This window comes from Micromys minutus (genome assembly GCF_963924665.1).
Source record: "Micromys minutus genome assembly, chromosome: 26".
In the NCBI taxonomy this organism is placed as follows: Eukaryota; Metazoa; Chordata; class Mammalia; order Rodentia; family Muridae; genus Micromys; species Micromys minutus.
In genome coordinates this window covers 14,210,342-14,234,614 of record NC_137961.1, presented here as the reverse complement: position 1 = coordinate 14,234,614, position 24,273 = coordinate 14,210,342, and positions in this window count along the sequence as shown.

The window sequence follows — 24,273 nt, the reverse complement described above, 5'->3', positions numbered from 1 at the left end:
AGGAGCTCTCTTCTTTTTATAAAGCCACTATTAACACAGAGTATGAATCTGGGGGTTACGTTTCCAAAACATAAACATTGTGGGGGAAGGGGACATCTGCAAGCCACCACACCCATGCTTCTAGATTCCCAACAGGCCCTTGTAGCACTGTTGTGGCTCTGGGTGACATATTGTACAACACTTTCCTGACATTCTCTGACCGGACTGTGTTTGTGAACTTTCCAAATTATGGTTTAAACTGAACCTAGAGAGCCTAGGCAGAGCATGCCAAAAAGCCAGCCAGTGGGCACTCACTGTGTTCTTTGATGAAAGCAGCCATGACTGAGAAACAGGACATGTCAAATTTTATGACAGAAAACACACATGCCCTCAGACAGTTACGGAGATGGGAAAGACACGGACACTTCCCACAGCCAGATTGTCTGCCTCTCAGGAATCCATGCTAGCAGCATTTACAAAGTCCTCCTCAACCTGAGGTAACACATCATACACATAATGTCCTTTTCAAGCTGAGGAGTCAACTGTTGCGGCAAGAGGCATCCCCACTTCAGAGTGTTGTGGCATTAGGCCCAAGAATCAGTGAAGGCAAGACATGTGCACACTGCTGTGAAAGTGAGTCTTTAGCCTCAAGAGTTGTTGAGCTCTATCCTATGTCCATGAGTCAGACATGATGTCCTGGGATAGCAGGGTAGCCCACATCTTAAAAAAGACAAATCAGTACAGAATACATATAAAACTTCTTAAGTAGGAATCTCTCCTCTACTCGGGATGGAGGGGTTTTATAGCAGAACCTTGCTACAAGCACTTTGTTCATCTGCCCAAGGAGTTTAGCTGTGCTGAGTGGAGGATCCAACACTCAGAAGTAGCAGTGGCCAATCAGCTTTGGATCAAGGATGTCAATGTTCAGCCTCTGTCTCTGTCTTCTTGGCCCATGGTAAGTCCACTAGGAACTCAGGACCCAGGTTCACATCCACTAAGCAACCTCATCCCATCCAGTTGGTGTACCTCTGCCACAGTGGCTTATGGTATGAATTAATGCACAATCCAAAGATCACCACACTTTCAGATCACTCCCTTTTGTCCAGTCTCAGACTTCTGATGGATTTTTTTGCCTCCTCTCCTTCTGTACCTATCATAAATCCCCAATTCATTCATCACTTCTCTGAAGTGCTTTGCACACTTCTCTCCATATACTGAGTTGTCTGTTGAATGATCAAGTTGTCGAAGTGGTTAGTCACGTGTAATGGTGGTACAAAGCTCTGTCTGAAGAAACCCTGTGTATCTGTCTCTCCAAGAGACAAGAAACACAGCAGCAATCTGTCTTCTGCTTTGCATGAATATAACTAGCTAACCCAAGAGTAAGACAGGATTATGCTTCTTTCTATACAATGGCCATAAAAAAATAAAATAAAAGGAAACTATTCATGGAAATAGATGTGAGTTGAGGGAAAGGAACCAATGCAAAATAGCTGTGTCATTGGAGGTCTAAGCTACCAGCGCATGAAACCTGTGTGTCTGACCTCTGGAATGGCTCCAGTCCAATCCAACATCCATTGCTTCTATCTTACAAAGGATTGATGTGGTCATCAATTTATGCCCAAGTTGTGGAACAGTTTGGCATGTGATCATTTGATATTCCATGTTGAGATTTGCTTTCCTTCCAGTGCCTTGTAGCATGTAAGATATGCTGCAGACATTAGGCACAGAACCTACCCAGGCCCGACCTTGAGGCTTTCTATAGATACCACCCAGCATCTTTCCCTCAAGATACATCCAGACCCGGAACATCTATTGAATCACATGATCCAAACAGCAAGGACGCTTATATTCCAAGGGCTGTCCTGCTATAGTGCCATCTCCAAACTGACAGTCTTCCGTGTTTCTTGATAAATGTCAGAGACATATTTACAAGAAAATACTGCCATCATAAAAAAAAAAAAAAAGTTGTAACCCTCACTGTGCTCTTCATGAGTCATAATGGATATACAGCAGCTTTTATTCTTTGCACCTTACTGTGAAAAAATTACCCGTTCCTTATTTTTTAGGTATCATACTTGCATGTTCCACACCACTGGACATCACTAAACTTAACCAACTCAGAAGAACACTGAGTCCTTAGTGAGTTTATCTCTCACTCACTGAAACATCTGGAAACACTGAGCTCATGCACCACTGTTCTGCAGATGCTCCAGCCAACTCAGATCCTTCCAGACTATGCTGGGTCAATAGAGGAGCTTTGACACGTTGCAATTAGCCATCCGTGACTGTATATGACTGTCTATCCAGGAAGAACGGAAACGGTTTTGCTCTCCCCCATGATGGCAAAGGGTGTATTTATTAGCTGGCTGTCTGTGTCCACCGTACCTGAGGCTGTAACTAACTACCCTGGTGGTAACAGGAGGTCTGACAAGGCAGCTGACACAGGAGCCGCTACATGCTTCAGTTTCCCGCAGCCCTTTGTCTCTTCTGTGATTCATCTGGTTCAGAAATGATCAGGCTAGTCAGGATGAAAGCTGTTCCCTTTACCTCCATGTAGTCAGTATATCAGTAACCCCCGTGGTGCCTTTCCGGTACCATGCTGTTTTTAATTTACTACCTGACGTAGAAAACACATTGGCTGTGATTTTCCCACTACAGCAATTCTTCACGGACAGGTCAGAGAAGAACAATATGAAGATTCTGTCAATCTTGTATGTTCTTCCCGGTTATGAACGCTTGTTTGTTTGTTTGTCAAGGCAGACTTTCTCTGTGTACCCTGGGCTATCCTGGAACTCACTCTATAAACCAGGTTGGCCTCGAACTCAGAGATCTGCTGGCCTCTACATCCTAAGTCCTAGGATCAAAAGTATGTGGCACCTCCATTGGACTTCATTATGAACTTTTACATTTGGGACATGACCCCCCTCCCCCGTTGACCTGTGTACTCTTAGAGCTGCTGTGACAAGGAACAGAGTCCTGACTCTACTGTTTATTTGCCCCACAAAGTCAACTCTCACATGATGACGGTACTTCTGCCGAGTCAGCATTTTAGTCTACATCCTTTGACCTACTCCTAGGGGCGTGGTCTTCAAGTAAATGACCATAGCCTCCTTTTAATAGAACAGAAGAACCACCATGGAATGGACACTTGGTATCAGTTCTTCCTCACTGAAACATGGCCTTCAAGCAAGACTTTCAACCTTCGGGCTCTATGTTTAAAGACAGGCTCATAGCTGGGACTTAGTAGCATATGTCACCTCTGGAGCCTCTGCCCTTTGCATCCCCATTTTTAATTCAGATTTTGATTTTTTTGTGGCTGTTCTAGATATAAGGACAGGAAACGAAATTAGAAGAATTAAGGGTCCCTGATTTCCTAGGAAAGTTTTTGTTCTGTGTTGTATTGCTCTGAAGGGTCTCCAAAGAAAAGACACGGTCTGTGAACCAGAGAACAGGCTCTCATCAGAAACAGAAACCACCTATATCTCAGACTTTGTGAGTTCCGGAATCGTGAGAAATGTGTTTATAAGCTACACATTTTGTGTTCACTCCTTATAAGCGCCTCAACGAACTAAGGACACCTCTGTTAATCACCTTTCCATGGCGTGACAAACTTTAACCCCGGAATGTGAAACTGTAGACTCTCAGCAGCAGACGGGTTTAATGTAAATGCAGCGGTGAGATCATCACATATTTCGACGCTTCACTGAGTGCTGCATTTTCTCAACACAGCCTGCTGGGAATGAGTGCCTCATCTTGTGAATAGAGAACAGGTCTATATCCATCTATATCAACATTCATATCCACCCCCCCCCAGAAAGCACCGTCTGAATGAATGAACGGAGGAGCAATGGGCGGCAACTTAAACAAGGAGTTACACTCGTGGTGTCTGGACCAGAAGTAAAACTTCCCCTTTCATTGCAAACAGAATATTTAGCTGTAAATGATTTTCTTTTCCTTATGATCCCAGACAACCTGAAAACTCCAGGGAGTTCAGAACCATGGGGGTTCAGTCAGATGTTTTTATGAAGACCCACCAGAAACTCCTGAGATGTACAAGCCCTGAGAGACATCGCCACAGTGTCCTGAAGGGACAGGCCATACACCGAACAGGTTAAAGGTCAGGTTGTGCCCTGATCTGCGACCTGCAGGTCTTGACTCATTCCCACGTGGTGGCAGGACCTCAGCAGCCTTTCAGTAGCATTTAAAACATGCACATATAAACAATATTACAGCATAGAAAATGCCATACTTCATAGTGGTGTAGTAGGAATAAATACTGTTTTGTGAAGTTTTGTACTTCCAATGAAATAACACACATTTCTTATTGTGGATTGTGATTTTAAAAAAAAAAAAAAATGAAAAGGCACATAGAGATTGTATTCTAAAATGTCCTAACCATTAGCCAGTCTCAGATCAAGGAGAGAGACAGGCCCTGAGCTAGCATTCTGAGGGAAGATGAAATGACAGAAACAGAAGTATCTCCCTTGGCTCCCTGATATCCATCTAATTATAAATGTTTCCATAACTTGAGAAGTTATGGTCATGAAAATTAATGCAGATGACAGTACGTTAACAACAGCAGCAACAACAACAACAACAACAAAGAAGGTAGCCAAGGACATCCAGCCAAGACCGGTTCTGCGGACACACTAGTCACTGCTTATCACAAGAGGACCTCCCCAGCAAATTTTACATACATTAAGAGCTCCTTTCTCCATAAGAGGGTCTGAGGTAACACTTGGGGTGCAGGCTTCAGAGTGGGTAATCTGCACCTGAAGAATGAGAACGGAGGAGAACGTGGGTTTGAGATCAGTTCTGCCTAAGGGAAGAGCTTGTGGACCATCGATGCTATTCTGGGCCCCATTTGTCACCATCTTTGTTTCAGTGTTCTGTTCCTGCTGGTCACATGGAAATCCAGGATTCCACCCTGAGCAGGGAACTCAACTAGGACTCCAAACGTGTTTAAATGGAAAAGAGCATACTCAAACCACCACAGGAGAAACAGCATTTTCTCCTCCAGCTGTTTTGGGAGCTTAGCCCTGTTGATCACAGCCACCCATGTGGGAAACACCAGCAGGGATCCATCCTGGCCCTGGATACCCTGGGACCCAGCTGCTGAAGCAACAGGTCTGCGTGGCTGCAGTTGGAGAAGGGCATCTGAGTTTATCCACCCCGAGGTGCTCCAGGGTCAGAGGCACAGAGCAAGTCCACAGCAGGCAATTACATGCTTGAGCCAGAAGATGAAGCGCTGGACTGCTTCAAACCTGGAATTGAAGTCACAATGACCAGACACAGTCCTAACCGATCCTCACTGGGCCCGGAGGACAGGTGTACTCTGGGAGTTTTCCGAAAGACTTTCTAGAGCCACGTCCTCTCCCAGGTCTTTCCTCCCACTCCATGTTGGCCTTGTTTCTTCTCACAATGGTCATGTTACCAAAAGGCCCTCACTGACCACGCTGCCAGAGTAGCGCCCCTCACTGACAGAGCCTGGACACCGGCAGCCTCTCACTGTACCCTCTGCTCCTCTGCAGCCCCGACTTCTGTCAGTACTTACAGTGCTAATTGGTGTGCTTTTTCTGTTTGTCACCTGACTCCTCAGGTGACAGAAGCTTTGTGTGAACTCAAGAGTTCAAGCCCGAAGCGGAATACAGAACTGGGTACCAAGAGAACAGCATTGGTTACAGGAGAAAATGCATTCTTGTTATGAAATTGCAGGGGCTGGAGAGAGTACTTGATAGCAGGGCGGCGCCCTAGAAGGAATGAGACCCTTTTTGTTTTGATCCATGGAACAACAACAAAAAAAAAAAAAAATTGAAATTGTTCTTGTCTTAACATCATTAAACCATTGTTTTGGCGTTATTTTTTGAGAAAATTGTCATTATTACTAAAATATTATGGGTTGAAGTTGAGACACACCTATGTTCGCAGCAACATTATTCACAAAACCAAAGGTAGAAGCAGCTCGTGCCTAAATAAGATGCACAGAATAAGACCTATGCCTACAGTAGACTACTACCTTCAGAAGGAACTAATTAAATTATAATACAAACTGTATAGATAGACATCATCATCATCGTCAAGTGTGACTAATCCAGGCATAGAAACATCAGTGCTATATAACTATTTATGTAAGAGACCAAGAGTACTCAAATAAATAGACACAAAAATGGTGATCAGAGTCTGGGATGAGGAGAAAAAGGGAGCTGAGTTTCCATTTAGGAAGATAGGATGGTCCTGTAGAAGAAGGGTGATGGTGGCACAGGAGCTATGCATTGATACCACTGGGCCATATTTAAAATGAATGCTTTACTATAATGTAAAATGTTGAAGGGCCTGGAGAAGTGACTCCATGGTTTAAAAGCTTACTGGTCTACCAGACAACCCAGCACACACAGGGTGGATTATAACCACCTGGAACTCTACCTTCTCTTCTTGCACACACACACACACACACACACACATACACACACACAAACATTCAAATAAATTTCTAAAGAAAAACAATAAAGTTTTAAAATAAGAATTTAAATATCGTGATTAGTCCCATCTACTTTTGTGTCAAGGTAGCATAGTGGCATAGTTTATGCGAGTGACAACAACCACTAGAAATGTCAATCACATGTAAAAATGAAAGCCCGGACTGATTCAAGGAGCTGCAGAACACCTCCTTCTGAGAAGCTCAGTGTAGAGCTCCCAAACATACAGCAGCTGCTCAGAAATGCTCTATGGTGCAGCAAGAACCCCAAATGGAGAGGCGGGATTTTATGATTGTTGCAATTTTGAAAGAAAGGCATTACTGTAATATTTATGAAAGAAATATTTTATTCCCAAATATTAAAAAGATCGAAATCCAAATCTGAGCAGCAAGTTTTTGTAAGATGCCTATACCCATTGTCCATGTTTTCCTGGAAAGACTGTGCTGGGATTGAGGGGAATGGGGTAAGTGCCTCAATTCAGCTGGAAAGCCATAGCACCAGGATGTCTGGTGTCATGCTTACCACCAGTGGGCTCTTGAAGGAAGGGTGGGAAGAGACTCTCACTGTTTGTTTCTTAAAGTTTAAGCCACCTTAAACTTAACTATAGTCACCTGTCCCACCCATTTTAGTACATACATGGGACACATGCCCTTGGATGTGTGGTTCCCTACAGCTCCCTCCAAAGCTTAGCTAGATGTTTCACACATGGGTGGGTCTTCTCTGTCCTGTCACAGAAAACAACTTCCTTTCATAGTCTGCAGTTTCTCAAAGGTGGCATTGACTTGTATCTCCATTTCCAAGTTCCAAATATGCTCATTTCTTTGGGGTAGTCTTTCCCTAGATTGGTGGTAAGGAAACATGCTGTTTTCCGCCATAATGCATTAAGTCCTGTCTCCTGGAGGAAAGTGTGCTTGTGGTGGAAGATGACCATTGTCATCAATGCCAACGTTTACTGGGACAGGAATGGGAGGAATGTAGGCGTAGTGATTTCAGGCAAAGGTGGAGATGGGGGGCCTGGAAGGGAGGAACATAAAGAACCACACACAAGAAGGTTCACTGTGGCCACATCTCACACATCCAACGCACCCATAGAACAACACAATAGCACATCCAAAGGTCTAACAGGGAACTCACTCTGATAAATGTTTTCATTGATGAGATTGAATGTGCTGGCTGGGTTCGTTAAGAAATTGAGACATAGCTTGAAAGAGGAACTCAACTGAGAACAACACATCTCCATAAATTAGACCTGTAGATGAGTTTATCGGTTATTGTCTTGAGTGGTGATTGATGCGGGAAAGCCATGCCCACTGTGGGCAGTGCCATCCCCTGGGCTGGTGGCCCTAGATGATATAAGAAAGGAAACTGAAAACTGCAGGGAGAAAAGTCAGTAAGCAGCAACCCTACCTCACGGCCTCTTCATCACTCCTGCCTCTGGGTTCCTGCCCTGTTGGAGTTCCTGTCCTAAGACTTAGAAGCTTGACAAAAATACCTTGGAAGAAAACATTTTTACTTAAAAAAATGTTTCTGTAAGATTGGCCTGTAGGCAAATTTGGGAGGCCTTGTCTTGACTGATGATTGCTGTTGGGAGAAAACCAACCTAATATGGATTGTTCCACCCCTGGACAGGTAGTCCTAGATTATATAAGGAAGAAAATTGAGCAATGTGAGATAAACAAGCCAGTAATCAGCATGCCTCTGTGGCCTCTACACTAGTTTCTGCCCCTAGTTCCTGCCCTGACTTCTTTTGAAGATGGTTTATGATATAGAAGTGTAGGATGAAATAAGCCCTTTCCACCTTGGGTTGCTTATGGTCATTGGTTGTTTATCACAACAGAACCATAATTAAGACATTGAGGTAAACCCACATACTTTTGTTACCAAGGTTAAAATACCATGGTCGAAAGCAACTTGTGGAAGAAAGAGTTTACCTGGGAGTTCTAAAGGAGTAAGAAGAGTCCACCATGGCAAGAAGGTAACAAGCAACAGGTATGACACCCAGAGCAGGAAGCTGAGATCTTACATCTTCAACCATTAACAGAGAACAGAGTGAACTGGATGTTAGGTGAAACTATGAACTCTAAATTCCCCCCAATCCTTCACTATCTAAACCTCCCCTGAACAGCGCCACCAACTGGGGATTACGTGAAATGCCTGAGCCTAAGAGGCACATTTCTCCTCCAAACTACCACAATGTATGAAGATGATACTTAGGAAGCTATATGAAAGAGAAAGTGATAGAGACAGAGGACCAGGGTTCCTGGCACTTAGTTCTTTTGGAGACATGTTTATAACCATTGCAGGGATGTTTGCCTAGTCTTTATTCTCTTGAATAAAGGCTGGAGGAAAGTTCCCTGTGTCTAGGAGAAGCAGTGTTTCTGCTCAAGGAGGAGCCTGAAGCTTTGTGCTGGTGTTTATATTACTCTTAACATACTTGACTCTCTCATTCTGAAGTCTGGCCACCCTGAGATCCCAGGCCAGCTCTCTGCCACGGGGATACTCCAGTCACTCCAGGGATAGCTCCCAGAGCCAGGGGTTGCATACCTCTTCCTCAGCATCAGATCGACCGAGCAGAGCAGCAGTCTGTCTTCTGACCTTTAAGGCTGTGCAGTCATAATTACCATTTAATGTCTTACCCATATTTCACCAGTGAACTCTGAGAAGAGTTGAAACGGCACACTGAACACAGCAGACAAGGAAGTACGAGCCATGGGGAGAAGTGCTGGAGACGGTTGGATTTTCCAGTGCTAACGAAGGGTGCATCTGAAGTGACAAGAATGACAAGTGATCCCCTGACTCATGGCCCCATGACCCATATGACAATGGGACCAACCCATGGTCATATTAGGGTCACTTCAGAAAAGCTGGAGATTTTTATTTTAAGACTAAGCTCGGGGCATAGATTTTATTTGCATTTCTATTTTTCTATTTAAGAAAAATAAAGATATCTTTTAAAAAACAAAGATATATGATACAACTAGTTTTAAACATCATTTGCTTTCAAATAATATTGTATGCTCAGTATCCTTCTTAAACCTCTAGACTCCCTTGCAGAATACAAAAGGGAAGGGATCCAGTTGTTAGCCCAAGAAGATACATTGTATCTCTCCCACCCACCCACCCCCCAGACTATCTGGAAACATAAGGAAAGATTTGTTCTACTTTCAGCCTGTGTATCCTGAGTTGTTGGATCCCTCATCTCTCTCTTCTTCCAAGTCTTCTGCATCCCTCCTGCAGCCACAGAGTTGGCTCCCCCTGGGGACCCAGGGACACAAGCCTAACAGCAAGTGCTCGCAAGCAAAAGAATGCCTCAATGGAAGTTTTCCTCAAAGCTATCCCTGATTTCCTCTATATACTGACTTAGAAGTTTCCCCCCAAGTGGCACAGAGGGAATGATCCTTAGAGGGTTAGGAAATACGCATGTGTTAACTTACAGATGCAGCCACAGAAGCACAAAGCGGGCAGGGATAAGAAATAAGAGGCTATTGATGGTCACATGGTACTTGCTCAGCTCATTCAGGAAGAGTAAGCTTTACAACGTCTAATCACAGCATGGTGACTAGTTAACCACGATGCACCAAGTACTTCAATACTGCTAAGGGTCCCCATGGAACACCTGCAAAGGGGGAGGAGCAGGAACTCTAAGAGCAAGAGGAGAGGGAAGAGGGGCATGGCATAGCCATCGTGAGCACACAGCCAGGGTGGACAGCAATTCACAAGACTGAAGCTTTCCTCATGGGCAGATGAAGGTACTGTGAGGCCCACCCATCCTGGGGAGCTACCGACTGTTAGTGGTTGCAATGGGAAAGGATCTCATGCTTGTCAATGGTGTGACCAGTGGGAGAAGGGCTTCAGAGGGAAATAAGGTGGGACAATAGAGGGTAATGGAGGGATAATATAATGATAGAATATTTTTAGGTAGGTAGGGATGAACCGTTGTACACACCAGCCAAGCACTTTACCACTGAGCTATTCCTCAACCGTGCTCTTTAAAGTCAAGGACTTGCTATGTAGTTCAAGCCGGGGGTAAATTCATAGTCTTCCCGCCTGTCTCTCAAGTATTAGGACCTTGGGTGTAAACCACTATACCTGCCTTGATCTCAGTCTGACACTGGAAATGAGCAGATAAAGCAATGAGCTCCCATGTGATAAAGACCACAGTGTAGGAATGTGTTAACCCAATGCTTCGGTCCTAACCCAAGACCCTTCCTGCTCTGTCACACATCACAGTCTCCTCTCAAGATGGAAGCCACTCTGCCCAGGGCTAGGGGCCTCTTTTCCTTGTTACTCCTTGCAAGTCTCAGGCCTAGACTCTGATTCCTGGGCCAGCATTTATAAGTGGTTTGCACTGCATGATTCTCACACCTCTGTCTCATTAACACACAGTCCCTCTGACCCTCTGTGAAGATTATACATCTTCACCCAGCATTAACTCCACGGTTTGTCTTCTTGTCCCCGCTGACCCCTTTTACACCACCCAGAAAACCTTACTCACCCCTCTTCTACTGCATAGCGTCTTTACTGAGCAATCCCCTCCCCCACGGTGTCATTTCTCACACATGCCAATAGATGTTTTATCGCTTGAATGGAAACCTGCTCCTCCTTAAGCCCCACCAGGCTATAGAGAATTCCACAGGTACCAAATTATGTACCAGCGCATACTGCTAGATTTCGAGACCCTGAAAGTTCCTGAATAGCCAGGAACTTTTTCGATGTGTTTGGTTTGTTTCCTCTGCATAAAGAAGAAACAACAACTCAAAGCCTAAAGGAATGAAAGATGGTTTTCTGCACAGGACGAGAAATCTGGAGCTTTATAAATTATTCTGCTGCGGCGGTACAATGGCTGCCTGGTTAGTACTTTGCTCTGGGGTTTTCATGCAAAAACCAACAGGTGGAGAGGTAGGGAATAGGAGAAGAGCTGGTTCAGCTCTGAAAGAATCCACTTCCTTCGAAGATAAGGAGGTCCAGCTTAGTACTAAGAGGGTCCACTTCTTGAGATGACTCTAGTGAGCATCCAAGAAGGGTTGGGCACCTGAGGCCCTGCAGGGTGGACTTCCCAACCACCAGAAGCTGCACCAGGAACAACGAAGTCCATGAATACCTTCTTCTTTCCTGTGGCTGTCCTGGTCAAGTCCATCTTCCCCCATCTCAGCCTGGAACTGGCCATCCACACTCACAGTTCTAGCCAAAGTCCCTCTTTCCTTCAACTCACTGGACTTCTTTCCTGTCAGCCGCAGTCACTTTTATTTGCTGAGTTGCTCAGAACTTGAAAATTACTCATTCTAGATTTTCAACAGATGATCTCATCTAGCCTCAAGACAACCCCACGTGGAAGTGGTAGTTACCAGGGATATTTGGGATTGCAGGTGTTTCAGATATTGGGGTTGGCTTTTAGTTTGAGTATATATGCATTTCTGCCTCCTGAAAGCTGTGGTTATGTTTATGTTTCTTATACGTTGCCTACACGTATTCTAACGATAAATTTATAAAATATTTCTAAGCCTTTCTTTATGAAATGAAGTTACATGGCACAGAATTTCCAATGAGTATTTTGTCAACCGTCAAGTTTCAGAGTTGGCGCCAGCCATGGTAGCCCATGTGTGTGATCCTAGAACACTGTTTGTCAGGCTGTATCAAAACCATGCTGTAGCCCCCGCCCCCAAAGAATCAGACTTGGAAGGTTTTGGATGTTTTGATTGTAAACGAGGAATCTGAGGCCCTAAGAATGTTCACAATTCATCCAGTTACAAACCAGGAAGAGGTTTGGTCTTGGGTGCGAGACTCTGAACACTACATTGTTGTATCTCAGCTTTACAGGGGACTAACCTTGGCTAAGTCCTCAGAGTATGAGGATGTTCAGGTAAGAAAAGAACTATTCTTTTATATAATGGTACCTTGGAAAGCCTGGAGGCTGGCACTCAGGAAAAGCTTGGTAAATACTGGTTGTGTGAATGAATAGCGTGCTATCTGGCTGCAACCTTCTCAGTGCATCTCATGGGTTCCTCTCCACGTCACTTTGTCCCTGTTCTCCACAAGTTCGTGGAAGCCTCAGACTTCCCTCAGCAATTCCTAGCCACTGTACTTAGAGGAATGTAAGGGCAAAGTATACAAAGCTCACCAGATCTGATTAGCCTTCAGACTTCCCTTTTCCAAACAGAAAATTTACTCTGGCCAGTTCAAGATAATCTTTCTCTCAAACACATTTGGGTTCCTTCTTCTCTTTCCAAGAGGGCTGTAAGTTTCATGGGGAAAAAAAAAACCCACATCTTCTGCAATATTGAATTTATTTCTGAATGAGATGTGTTAAAGCTGGGATCCCCTTACTGCTGAGTGTAGACGGAGACAGCCATGAGATAACGTCACAGTATCCAGTGCGTAGTTCCCCTGTGCAGACACGCACAGCCTATCTGACAATCTAAAGGGCATCCTTATGAAAGCGTCCAGAGGCTGGCCTCCACGGGGCCTTCAGGAGAACTCGAGAGCTGTCTGGCATTTCTGTGGGGACTTTGGATACAGATGCGTCGTCTAGACTAGATGTAGAAGAGCCCTTCTGTCTAGGGCTCACAGCTGTCTCAGAGGCTAGCATGATTCAGAGTAGGTATTAAAACACACTGGCTGAGGCAGTGAGTATTAAAACAACCCCAGATCCACATCTTTGTCACATACCCTAGGTGAGTTAAAGGGACTAGGAATCCCCATCACGAGGCTGACTTAACATAACCCAAGTACATCACACAGAAATGAGTCCTGGTGGCAGTGTTCAATGCTGGCAGGTCACTCTGGTCTGTGGCTCTATTGTCACCACCACCCATGGGGAAAGAAGGGCAAACGGTGAGTGAAGCCTCCGCCCTAAATTGGAATATTTCACTTTATCTCCCCTCCCCCACCCCCTTCCCCCTTGCTTTTCCTAAGGTTCCAGAAGTTTCCTGATGTGATGTAGCTCTAGTCTTTGCAATAACCCAGGCACTGAGGGAACTTTATCTTCCTGGCATGTTGTAGATGTTTGGGGACATGCTGTCACCCAGAGTCAAGTGATAGTGACAAGGGAACCCAGGGTAGGACCACAGCCCTCTCTCACAGACTGGGTGGTTTTCGGTACCTTTCCTGACTTATAGCAACTCACTGGAGGTCTGGAAGAGGCTGGTGTTGTTATTATCTGTCATTTGGGGTTTTGTTTGGTTGGTTGGTTGATTTGTTTGTTTGTTTGTTTGTTTGTTTTTGATTCGAAACACTAGGGATTAAACCCAGGGCCATGTATATACTGGGCAAGTACTACATTCCCAGCCCTTGTTGGTTATGGTTTTGTGTGTGTGTGTGTGTGTGTGTGTGTGTGTGTGTGTGTGTGTGAGGGAGTGTTGTCTAAAGGTTCTCAAGTATCACAGGCCTGACCTTGAACTCACCAGAGAACCAAGGCTGATTTTAAATCCATGGTCTTCCTGCCTCGGCTTCCCCAATTCTGGATCTTGGTCTTAGACCACCAAGCCCGGTGACTGTTAAACAGCAATCTGATCTCTCTCTTAATGCACTAAGCATTCCCCCAGCTTATCAGCATTGGCTTCACATTTATGGCCATCTCCTGTTCCTGTGAGGCAGGCACAAGAAAGAGGGTACTCCTGACATCTCTACATTCCGTCACGGACCTCTGCAATGGGAAAGAATTGTACTGAGCCCCACATGGGCCATGAAAAGCTTCCCCCGGGACCCAATGGGTCTAGCCAGCAGACAGGAGAGATGACCTCACGGCTCGCCTGCAGAGCTCTCTGACAGCCCCTTGTTCAACAAGACCAGCTGCTGACTCAACTCATCAGCATCTCTGCATCAAGACTTCTCTGAAAGGGCATCATTGAACAAAGACCTGGTGCCTTCTCCTGTCCGGTGCGATCCACACAGTCATTCTCAGACGGCACCCTGACACTAAACTGTAAAGGCTGAAGAACTCAGAGCCCTGATCTTGAGGTAAGGCGAGCCCCTCCGAACTAGAACTTTTGACTCTGATACTGTACTTTAATGCCTAGAATTCTAAATGCCCTGCCTTTCCTAATTTATTGGATATTCATTGTAATTATCTCACTTGTAATGAATTCATTTGGCATTCATTTCGATGTCATGTGCGCGGTACTTTCATAAAAATCACTGTGTGATTCAGACTTAATTTAATCCATCTTTAAGGCGAAATGTTAACAATCAATTCACATTACTTGGTTCCTTAAGCCACTGGCAGAGCCTTTATTATAATAATTATTATTTATGTACCTTGTGAGGTATTTCTAATACTTGAACTCTCAGGTTTCCCTGCCCCGCCCCCCGTTCTCCTATCTATACATCACCACTACCTTGCTAATCGATTTGCCTAATCAATACCTCAGTGTCTTTATCTTTAAAGATGTCACCTTGCACTTGCAGCCGTGAGCCCATCCTTATGTGTACAGATTTCAGAACTGCTTCTGTAGTCATAAAATGTATGATATTTGGACATCACTCTGGACTCAGGCGCATCATGGTGCAGACTAGTCACCAGTGAACAAAACTAGGTTTCGTTAAATGTAACCCACAGGAGGACACTGCCTTGAGGGGAGCGATATCTTAAGTCATGTGACTTCATATGTACATGCTTGTCACAGATTGCACATATCCTGGTGACAAGTGAAAATAAAAGCCAGTGTGCACATCTGTCCTATTTCAATCAGCCATGAGCTATGAACACACCACCTGTCAGCTCTCAGGTGGAAACAGGCAGAAAGCACGACGGACAGAAGGACGGACAAAGCCCGCCAAGAAGGAAAAGCACGAGGCGGTTGCACCTCTTCAGTTTGCCCTTAGAGTTCTCTGCAGAGAAAACTCGGTTATTTTTAAATGGGGTAGACCGCGACCTTTGTCACTGTAGGGCCTTACAGCGTGAACCCAAGTGAAAGTGACAAAGATGCCAATTTAACAGGTGAACTGCTTTATTCATTTATTAATCACGCCCTGATTTTTGACATTTGATTAGCTTTCTCAGTCTTTAATCCAAAAGCCCAAGAGCAAATGCCTTATACCTAATGAAGTGTGTGTGTGTGTGTGTGTGTGTGTGTGTGTTTAAGTCAGTCTAACAAATGACAGTTGAAAAGCTTACTATGAAACACAGATCTAAGTTAACATGCACATGTGTTGGCTTTTGTCAGGAAGATACCGTGCTGTCGTGAGGTACAGGGTGTCATACTCTGTGGCTGATCTAGGACACGGGGGCTCCACCACACTGTTCCCTTCACGTGTTCTTTGCCCCATTGGAACAGGCACAAGGTAATGGTAATCCGAGGAAAACTCAGCATGATTTGTTTCTTACTAAGGGCTCATGGAAGGCAGTCACCATGTTCTGTATCCATGGGTAATTTCTAGGGTCTTAACGGCACACTGGTACCAATATTCGATTTTTCTTTTTTATAATTTTTAGTCACATATATCACTTGTACAAAAAGATGAGATTGTGTTGTTGACTTTTCTGAATTTCTATAGAACTTTATAATCAGTCCGTATAAAGTACACTGCTTTATCCAGCTCGTCTCCTCTGTTCATTCACAGACTCATCTTCAGCTCTGTCCACGCTAAAGACCATAAAAATGCCCTACAACCTTTTCCCATGAGACTGGATTCCCATCATAGGACATGGTATTGAAATGCTTACTGACCCCAAATTAAAAGCCAAATCTAGAGGCTAGGGAGCTACCTACCTCAGTGGGTTAGTCATTTGCCATACAAGCCAGAGCGCTGGGTGTCAGAACCCCAAAACAGAGAAAGCCAGGCAGCCATAGACAGCCGCGAACAAGAACCTTTCTCAAACATGGTAGACAGTGAGGTCTGACACCCAAGGATGTCTTCCAACTGTCACGTGTGTACCATGGCACGTGCATTGCACACACACAGACACACACACACACACCTATAGACAAAAATAAAATGGAGAAACCTAAACAGGGCTCAAATCTGCAGGTATGTTTCTCCTTTTCTACAAACACAGCAGCCTGTTGCTGCTGTGTTGAGTGTGTTCTGCAGATAGGAAATGTGTTGGGCTGCTCTGGGATGCCTGCAAACACCATATGGAATCAACCCAGGGCCAGGGCATCCAGCAAAGCATTAGCATTTGACCAAGCACTCCCTGGGGAACACAGCTGCAGCGATGAAAAGACCAGCCAGGCAGCCTATAGAGAGCATCTGTTGAGGGGCGTCTCACCTTTCAAGTGCACACACAAAAAGCTCTCACCTGAGCCTTCCATCTGGGTGGCCTGGACAGATGCACCGGAGTGTAAACCTAACCCTCTGAGGGTTAGGTTTACAGGTTCGGGGGCAGGGGTGTGTCTCTGTTCAAAATCTATTAATGGTTTGTGATGCAGGATGCCTGAAGTTTTTAGTTGATTATCAGGAAAGCGCTTTTGGGGTCCGGATCTGTGAAGCTTTATAAAAGACATTTCTTTGCATATACAGGAATGGTTTGCACGTGGCCATAGTGCCTCGAGAAACCTAGTCTGTGGTTGTAGTGCACTGTTCAGCTCAGTTAGGCAGGGCCGGGCTGGAAAACTTCTTTTAGCACACTGTTGAGGACCTCCCAAAACAAACCAAAAAATCCCTGCTGGAGAAGGTTTTGCTTTTCTTTTGTTTTGGTCGTTGTTGTTTTGTTTCGTTTTTAATTCAGAAATAAACAAGAAAGCCGTCCCCTGCTCTGCACTCGTTTGCTAAGGCTACCATGAAGAAGTGCTGAGCTGACTCCGCGGTGTTCCCACAGCCTGTGTTCTAAGGGCTTGTTCCTCAGCCGGTGGCTCCTATCTTGGGAGGTTCCTGGAGATCAACTTCGAAAGTCATCCCGGGGTCCCTGCCTCCAGCCTCATCCTCTGCCTCCTTTTCTTCTGTCACATGAGAAACATCTGTCACAGGCTGCAGCTACCAGCAATGGACTGCTCTGTCCTGCCTGACCCTGCCACCGTGGACTGAGACCCTCTGAAACAGGGAGCCAAAACAAATCTTTCCTCCTATAAGATGCTTTAGCCCTGGCAACAGAAACCTCAAGGACGCATTTGGCTTACACAACGGGAAAATTTGCTGCCTCGCCTTCCAGAAGCCAAAAACCTAAAGCCAAATTGCCAGCAGGACTGTCTCCTTCTAAGAATGCTGAGAGAATTCCTTGAGGCCACACTCCTTAGCTTGTAGGTGGCCAACATCTTTCTCCCTCTGTCGCCACACAGCTGTCTTTCTGAACATGTCTAAACTTCCCCTTCTTATAAGGACACCATTCAGACCGGATTGGAATGAACTCTAATGACCTCATTTTAGCTTATCCGTCTCTATAAAGACCCTGTCTCCAGATAAGGTCGCCTTCCAAGCTACCAAGGAGGGATTCAGCATGGGAATTGAGGCAGGGGATCCGTTCCGCTTGTCGTACTTTCCTGAAGGTGTTCTGGTTTCAGAAAGCACAAAGTCACTTTGTTTCTGGGTTTCTCCATGAAGAGACAGACGAAGGGGAAGTCTGAAAGGGCTGGTTTGTGTCTATGTTTCTTTGCCTTCTCTTTTGAGTAGAGAAGAGAAAACCAAATAAATGGCTGTGTGAGATTAGAACTAGCAGCCCGTAGCACTGAAGGGACCGAGGAGGAGTGTGGTGCCGGGACGAAGCTTTCTGACTAGGCAGGAGCATGACTCCGAAGGCAAGTCCGGAACCAAGGACCGGGTAATGGCAGTGTAATGACATTAAATGATGGGACCGAGGAGCTGAAAAGAACCGGCCTTCAGTTGGGGGATGGAACAGATTCTTGTGTTGTTTCATTTTGTTTTGTTTTGCCTTCTTACATTTTTATGCAAGCGCTCAGACCTTTAAAGATGAAGGCTGATCTTGATGATACACACCTTTAATACTAGGACTGAAGACTAAGGCAAAGGGATGGTGAGTTAGAGACCAGCCTGGGGCTATATTGTGAGACTGTGGGGCGAGATATATATACATATATGTATATAGATATAGATATATAGAGATAGAGATAGAGATAGAGATATAGATATAGATAGATATAGATATAGATAGATATAGATAGATATAGATAGTTATAGATAGCTATAGATAGATATAGATATATAGATATATAGATAGATATCTTCCTAAGGTTATATATAGGTCAGCTGAACAGTGAACTCCCTATAAAGCCAACCTCCCAAATTCTAGGATTACTTGCAGACATGCGTTACCATGGCATGTATTGTGTTGTAACAATACATGTGTTGTATTGTTAGTTTTTGTTTGTTTGTTTGATTGATTGATTGATTCTTGAGAGAGGAAGGAGTCTCATTCTGTAGTTCAGGTGGACTTCAAACTCATAGCCAATCACCTGCCTCAGTTTTCTAATAGCTGGGTTTGTAGGCGGAAGCCACCACACTCAGCCTTAATCCGATTTTCTTGAATTAAATATTTTTTCCTTTGTGTGATTCCTGTTCTCTATAAGATCTTATTAAACATTACATATTTCACGTGTGAGTCTGAACCAATCTCTCCCTCTCATATGTGGGGGTGTGGCGGAAGTGTTTGAACATCACGGTGCAGGTGTGGAGGAAGGTCAGAGAGCAGCTCTGAGGAGTGTGTTCTTTCTTTCCAACATGTGGTACTCTGGAATCAGGCCTTTTCCTGCCGAGCAGTCTCTCCAGCCCTGCTCCTGCTGCCTGCCCGCCGATACTTAGTTTTGTCTTCTGCTTGAAAGAGAGTAAAACAACCTTCAAACTCTCCAGAGATCTGTAACTTAACATGTACAGAATTATAAATTATCTGACAACTTTTCCTTGCATTTCTTTTTCTGTTACAGACAGGGAAAGCACATGCTAGGAAGGAGGGAAGCAGAGGTACGTGGCGGGGAAGGTCTTTCATTTTAAGAGAAAAGTGACTTCCACTGAAGATGACAAAGAATACATTGACCACACGGAGGCAAGATGAAGAGAAAGTTTGTTTGTTTGTTGTTTTAGAAGATAGCATATCTTCTTCTCTTTTGCTAGCAATGGAGTGGAGTTAATTTTCATCTTTCTCCCGAGAAAGCACAAAATGAACCATCTTAAACTCAGAAGAAGAAAAAAGAAGGAAAAAAAAAAAAAACCAACACCATCTGTTGCTGCGCTGAAGCGTTGTAGTGGGGGAGGGGACAAGCCAGTTGTTAAACGGGAGAGCATTCAGGCGTTCAGTCCCCCACTCTGCCTTCTGCCTAGAAGCTGGGAGAGAGGTCCAACTAGAGGGGGGAGGATTCCTTTCCTGGATGCTTGGATTAGTAGCCATTGTACGTGGGTGCACTGGATTACAAACCAGAGTAGGTGGGGAAAGACCTAGGTGGCACTTTACCGAAATGAGATACGTCAAACCAAGGCGCCAGGAGCTGCTTCGGTGCCGTTTCAACACTATCGGTATCATCCGATGTTGGTTTTTTGTTTTACTTGTTAAACTATCGTTAGATTGAACATAAAGGTAAAAATAGCCTTAAAAACAAGGCGCGGCTCGCCATTATCCCATTCACACATGACTTTGATTGTTTCAGAAAGGGAAATAAAATATTTTAAGCCCACAGGTCTTTATCTGGGCTGTGCATCTAAACATGCAGGGAGACCCTTTGGAACGGTGCTGTGGTCGAGCAGAGAAAGGCGGTGCGTGTGGAGGGACTGCTGGCTTCCCGGTGATGTGGGACAAACACCGGGTCAGTTGCTTGGAGGCGTTAATGAAGGAGGGTGAGAGCAGGCGTCCAGTGACAGAAAACAAACCTCCAGCCTCCACAGCCAGAGTCTCTCTGGGCTGTCCCCGAGCTTCGGGGTGACCCACTATGACAAAGCCCTCGGGAGCAGTTTACGCAATAGCATCGAGCATCGTCCTAACGGTGAATTTTTGCAGAGACTGAGACGTGGCCACCCTGGCTGTCACCGCGACTCCCCCAACTCCCGCAGCCCAGGGCTGGCGACACGCCTCGCGGCCGTAGTACTAAACGCCACCGGAAGATGGCGCACGAAGCTACCGACACAGTCGAGGGTGCCGAGAGCTACTATGGCCTGGGTGGCCGAAGAGGGATTTCGATTCATTAAAAACCATAAATTGTACTTGATGAACAATAATAAGAACGATAAACTGACTTCTAGATTCCACAGAGATGAATTTTTAAATCCCTGAAATCAAGTTATTTAAAATTATTTAATTTAATTTACTAAATTTCAGTAACTGCTATGTAATGGTGCATGCCGGGCGTTTAGGTTTTATAGCATCTAAATGCTTCCTCTTTACGGTGATTGCTGCAGTTTTTCACGGTCGCCAGAGAACTCTGTCCCCATCTTCAAGCTGTGTAAACAAATTGAGGCGAGAATAATTACACACTGTGAGAAAGGCAAGGAAGACCCATGGAAGCCAGAGAGAGCCCCAACCACAAAATACCACCTTAAAAGGTCTCAAAGATCAATGCTGGTGACTTTATTAAAATCAGCCAGGGGGCCAATCCTACACCAAAGCAGTATCCAGGTGCTTTTTATAGCAAGATCTTCCTTTCAATAAAATAAAATCTATAGCCACGTGGACATTAGACCTTAAATTGTTTAACAAGTAGACATTTCTAGTTAGCATCCCAGCTAGAAAATTCGTGCCCAGAAGAATCTAGAAACTATAAGTCTTTTTTTCATAAAAGGAACCCTTGCATTCTCCTTTGTGAGGTTCCAGTGTGCCCATCATGTTTGCATGAATGGTCATATCTAATTGGCACTAACAGGAAAGCTGCACACATTTATTATTTTAAATCTGTGTTCGTATGTGAGTACGTGTGCATGTGTGTGCATATGCGGGTATACGTGCTGTCTGCACACTCTGCTCCTCCATTGTTTTCGGCATAACTGGTTTTGGCACCAGCTCGTTAGCACTTTGGAAGGGCCTTCATTAGCACTGGGACAGTAGCCAAAAGGAATCCAGAAAAATCAACACATGGCTGCTCCTGTTCTCACGATAAACCGACAGCTTTCCTGGAAAACAGCAACATTGGAGAAGCAAAACAAAAACCCAAATCAACAAGAGTGGCGACAACATGCGCGCAGGAAGTCAGAGCTCACCAATGAGGATTTTTTTTTTAATTTTTAAATTTATTTACTTACTCGCTTTTTGACAATTCTGGGTACTCTCACACAATTAAAGACATAAATAACAGAAGTATATTAGGAACCCAAGGGAAAGAAACTAGGCTCCTGTCTCTTTGTAGTGGTGTGGGGGAGGGGGCGGGGGAGAGGGGGCAGGAGGAGAGGGCAGGGGGAGAGGAGAGAGGGCAGGAGGAGGGGGAGGGGCAGGGGGAGGGGGTAGGGTAGAGGGGGCATGGGAAGGGGGTGGGGGAGAGGGGGGAGGGGGTGGGGGCAGGGGGGAGGGGGATGCTAGGAAACAGCATGGCATTAGTTGCCACACCAATCCCCAAACCGAAAGTGGTCCACGGAAACTTCCATACCTAATCCACAGTTCTTTGGAACCTGAGTTCTGACGAGAGCCCTTCTGGGAAAACAGAATCCCCCTCTTTATGTGAATATGTCATTTTGAAACGGGTGGTGTAGGAAGTTGGGTTGCTCAAGGTACTTTGATAGTATTCTGGGAAAACAGTGATATCTAAACTGGTCAGAACTGGTAGCAAACTATATAACTTGTTATACTAATATGGGTCTTCACACCCATGCCGGAACAGGTCAACAAGATGTGACACTTTAAAGAAAAGCCATAGCCAAATCATACAGGGGCAGTTCCTCAAAGGGTTAATTCCTTGCAGGTCAGCTGTCCAAAGGAAGCTTGCTGGTCTTTTAAGACTGGATGCTTTGCTCAGGAGACAGCCTTCCCACTGGGTCTCAAGAGAAGGCACTGGCCCCTCCTAGTTAGCCCTTTGCCCTCTCTGCCCTCGGTTTCTGTTAAGTTTCTCAATTGTTTGCACTGAACTGTCTTGAAATTTCTCCAGGAAAGGGGAGAGAGGAACAAGAAGGCAGTGAAATAAAAAGTGTAAAGGTAGGGAAAGTCTGTAGCATGCATCAGTCACGTGATCCTGAACAAGAAAAAAAGGCCCGTGAGCCAAGTGAAAGCAGTATCTACCCATATCTATAGAGAAGCCCTAAATGATGGTGGTGCTAAGGGTCTATGTGTCTGTATGTCTGTGTGTTAGTGTGTCTGTGTATGAGTGTATGTCTTGTATGAGTGTGTGTGTGTTTGTGTGTGTGTCTCTGTGTGTGTCTATGTGTCTGTATGTCTGTGTGTTAGTGTGTCTGTGTATGAGTGTGTGTCTGTGTGTGTTGTCTGTGTCTGTATGTCTGTGTAGTGTGTGTCTTGTATGAGTGTGTGTCTGTGTGTGTTTGTCTACGTCTGTATGTCTGTGTGTTAATGTGTCTGTGTGTGTATCTTGTATTAGTGTGTGTGTCTGTATATGAGTGTGTATATCTATGTGTAAGTGTGTGTTGTTTGTGAGTATGCTTGTTTGTGTGCCTGTCTATGAGTGTGTGTGTATGTGTGTTTATGTGACCGTGTGTCTGTGTGTATGTGTGTGTTTTATGTCTATGTATGTCTGTGTGTGTGTTTTCAGCACTTTAAACTGCCTAGAAGCAGCCTGCAGGCTGAGAACACACCCTCCCAGGAGCTGAGCCACGATTCCAAATCATAGCTGAAGTATCTGTTGACAACAGCTCATCCTTACAAATGGTTCCATCTCCGGATATTGCCGATAATTATTGTGAATACGCTCACACAGTCTCAGGTCTGACAGAACGGTTTCACTTTCCAGCAAGGGCCAGAAAGCCAATTGAAAGATTTCCAAAATGAGGCGAGGTTCCAAGCAGATCTGAGGCTACTGCTCAAAAACCTTCTCTCTTCCATCTCCCCCAACACGAAGTCAGAGGCTGTCTGGCAGGGAAGCCAGTGTCAACATTCTCTACATTTATTTATGTATCAACTAATTTCTGCATGTATGTATGTATGTATTTATTTATTGACATGTTGGAAGGCATCCACCATTTATGGCCCTTCATTTCCAAATACAAGGAGCAGCGAGCGGTAGCTGCCAGTAATGTCCCCAGGCCATCTGACTGGCCTCTCTGCACGGCCAGCGGGGGACTGGGTCCAGGGCATTAGTTGCTGACCACAATGTTTATAACACACTTACGTTGCCTCAGCTCAGAAAGGCCCTAATTAAAGACGGCGATGGGCTTCAAGCTCCCTGAAACGAGCTCCCTTTTTGAACACAGCTTGGACAGGCAGAATCTACTATAACCCAGTACAGCCCCACAATCTTTAGACTTCTGGGTTTCTGTTAAAGTGGTGTAACAGGAGGGTGACACAAAAGCCTTGGAGGTCCCAAAAATTCATGGCCACATGGCAATTGTGGTCACTCAATCTCTTCAATTGCTATGATGCCCGGATGTGGTCCACACACGATTGGGCTCATTGGTGTACGCAGAGAGAGGGAAGGTTGATAGGGAAGCATTTTCTTCAGTGGTTTAACTACCCCTAAGTTGCCAAAGCACCTGCAAGTATCTGCAATTAAACGCACTGGTACCCTACCAGGGGTAAGTAGATGGTTTTGCACCTCCGCTGGAAAAGTTAATGGGATGCACATGGGGATGGATGTGTTTGTGGTAAAGGCAAAATAAACTAGGATTTGTTTTAATGTAGCAACCAGAAGAGAACACGGTAACCGTCTCTGGAATAATCAAGAGAGGGTGAGATGGTCTTTGATTGAAGGAGAACAAACAAATGGCCTCAGTTTCTAGCAGCAATCGGAACATGTAGACTCAGGGAACCCTTAGTGATGAGTCTACCCTCTTCATCTGACCAAGGAGGGGG